Source organism: Cebus imitator, unplaced genomic scaffold, assembly GCF_001604975.1.
Source record: "Cebus imitator isolate Cc_AM_T3 unplaced genomic scaffold, Cebus_imitator-1.0 Scaffold110, whole genome shotgun sequence".
NCBI lineage: Eukaryota > Metazoa > Chordata > Mammalia > Primates > Cebidae > Cebus > Cebus imitator.
The window spans coordinates 2,254,235-2,257,453 of NW_016107425.1; the positions used below are offsets into that span (position 1 = coordinate 2,254,235).

Consider the following 3,219-nt stretch of genomic DNA (forward strand, 5'->3'; position numbering starts at 1 on the left):
CATCCCTCTAGTCCCAGCTACTCAGGAGGCTGAGGCAGGAGGATCACTTGAGCCTGGGAGGCAAAGGTTGCAGTGAGCTGAGATAGCATCCCTGCATTCCAGCCTGGGTGACAGATGAGACCATGTCTCAACAACAACAAAAATCTCCCAATATGACCTGGGTGAATGCACTTGATTAAGAATTACAAGTGTGACAACAATGGGAATATATATTTCCTGTCATTTTGGGTGTTAAATAATTTTTAGTGTGAAGATTAGATGGCTAATATTTTAGTTCAAGCTTCATAGCATACCCATTTGTAGATTTTATAAATTAGCATAGTCCCTGGCACATGGCAAGTATAACTAAAAGATTGCTGAATTGATGACTGTCTTAGTCCATTTGCACTGCTGTAACAAAATGCTTGAGACTGGGCAATTTATAAAGAACAGAAATTTATTTCTCACAGTCCTGGAGACTGGGAAGTCCAAGGTCAGAACAGAGGTGGATTCGGTGTCTGGTGAGGGCCTTCTTGCTGAGTCCTCACGTGGTAGAAGAGCAGAAGAGCAAAAAGTGGTCTACGCTAGTTCCCTTCAGCCCTTTATAAGGCATGAATCATTCATGAGCCCTCATTGAAGTGACATCATGTTCTGGGGTAAATACCCAGGGTTCATTGTCTCACCAAGAAGATTAATGACATGGGGACACACATACATATGGAGTGGGTTAAAGAGTGGAAAATTTAATAGGTAGAAGGAAGGAGAGAGGAGAGCAGTTCTCTTTCTCTCTTGCAAGAGGGAGATGTTCGAAAGGGAAAAGTGGCAAACGACAGCAGATTTTATAGGCAGGCTTGAGGAGGCAGTGTCTGATTTACGTAGGGCCCACAGATTGGTTCAACCAGGTGTGATGTTTATATATCGAGCAGGGAAGGCTGGTCATCCCTACCCTAATCTTATCATGGCAAATGGATTTTCCACTTGGCCAGTGCCATCTTCTCTGCTCCTTACCGTACACCATTTTGATGATGCCTAGTCCCAGGTAGCATTTTTTTCCTATGGGCACAACTGCTGGCATTTGCCTGTGCAAGCTTCCAGCTTGCTTGTTTATGTCTGCAGCTCAATTTTACAGGCTGCTCTTTGTCAGAAAAGAAAATGATTTTGGGGCTGCTTTCCATTAAAAGGAAAACCTTACTGAAGACTTCCTTACCCTCACGATCTGCCTAAATAATTTCTTTTTTGCCGGGCGCGGTGGCTCACGCCTGTAATCCCAGCACTTTGGGAGGCCGAGGCGGGTGGATCACGAGGTCAAGAGATCAAGACCATCCTGGTCAACATGGTGAAACCCCGTCTCTACTAAAACTACAAAAAATTAGCTGGGCATGGTGGCGCCTGCCTGTAATCCCAGCTACTCAGGAGGCTGAGGCAGGAGAATTGCCTGAACCCAGGAGGCGGAGGTTGCGGTGAGCCGAGATCACGCCATTGCACTCCAGCCTGGGTAACAAGAGCGAAACTCCGTCTCAAAAAAAAAAAAAAAAAAAAAAAAAAAAAAAAAACTATAAAAAAAAAAAAAAAAAAAAAAAAAAAAAAAAATTTCTTTTTAACTCCTGTATCATCATGACTTAATCACTTCCCAAGGAGGTCCCATCTCTTAACAACACCACATGGGGATTACATTTCCATGCAGGAGTTTTGAGGCACATTCAGACTACAGCAATAATTTTGAATATTGAGTGCATATTTGTAGAGAAAATATCTTCGAAATGTATTTTATGAAGTTTTTTTCTAGATACCTTTTTAAAATTAATTTTTAATTTTTATAGATTTAGTGGGTATAATGGCAGATTTCTTACATGTGCAAATTTCTTACATTTCTCCTGCCCTCTGCCTTTTGGAGTCTCCTGTGTCTATTATTCCACTCTGCATGTCCATGCATACCCATCGTGTAACTCCCACTTACCAGTGAAAACATGCAGTATTTTCCTTCTGTTTCTCAGTTACTTCACTTAGGATAGTGACCTCTAATCTTATGTATGTTGCTGCAAAGTACATGGTTTCTTTCTTTCTTATGGCTGAGTAGTATTCCATAGTATATATATACCACATTACAAAATTATTTTAAAGTTCCAGGATACATGTGCAGGTTTGTTACACAGGTAAATGTGTGCCATGGTGGCTTGCTGCATCTATCAACCCATCACCTAGGTATTAAGCCCCACATGCATTAGCTATCTATCCTGATGCTCTCTCTTCCTCAACCCCTGATAGGCCCCAGTGTATGTTTTTCCCCTCCCTGTGTCCATGTGTTCTTATTGTTCAGCTTCCATTTATAAGTCAGAACATATGTATATATCCCATTTTAAAGATTCAGTCCTCCATTGATGGATACTTAGATTAATTCCATATCTTTACTATTGTGAATAGTGCTGTGGTAAACATACAAGCACAGGATCTTTTTGATATAATGATTTTTCCCCCTTTGGGTATATACCCAGTATTGGGATTGCTGGATAGAATAATGGTTCTATTTTAGTTCTTCGAGAAGTCTCCATACTGTTTTTCTTTTTTCTTTTTTTTTAATAATTATTATTTTTTTCTATGGAACACTTCACAAGTTTGCGTGTCATCCTTGCTCAGGGGCCATGCTAATCTCTGTATTGTTCCAATTTTAGTATATGTGCTGCCGAAGAGAGCACCGTACTGTTTTTCATAAAGGTTGTACTAATTTACATTCCCACAAAGAGAGTAAAAGTTCTTTTTTCTCTGCATCTTTACCAACATCTGTCATTTTTTCAACTTTTTAATGATAGTCATTCTGACTGGCGTAATATGATATCTCATTGTGGTTTTAATTTGCATTTCTCTGATGATTAGCGATGTTGAGCATTATTGCATGTTTGTTGGCTGCTTATATGCCTTCTTTTGAAAACTGTTATGTCTTCTGCCCACTTTTTAATGGTGCTATTTGCTTTATCTTGTTGAGTTGTTTGAGTTCCTTGTAGATTCTAAATATTAGCCCTTTGTTGGATGTATAGTTTGCAAATATCTTTTCCCATTTTGTAGGTCATCTGTTTATTCTGTTGATAGCTTCTTTTGCTGTGCAGAAGCTTTTTGGGTTAAGTCTCATTTGTCTCTTTTTGTTTTTGTTGTGTTTGCTTTTGAGGACTTAGTCATAAATTCTTTGTCTAGAGCCAATGTCCAGAAGACTTTTTCCTTAGCTTTTGTCTAGGAATTTTAGTTTTG

The 3,219-nt window shown here is 39.5% G+C and overlaps 1 non-coding gene across 1 annotated transcript; it reads right to left on the reverse strand.

The window, feature by feature from the left end:
• Positions 1–2,568: 2,568 nt before the first annotated feature.
• Positions 2,569–2,672, reverse strand: LOC119472648. Its single transcript, XR_005201803.1, has one exon. It is a non-coding gene; the product is annotated as a U6 spliceosomal RNA (small nuclear RNA).
• Positions 2,673–3,219: the final 547 nt, after the last annotated feature.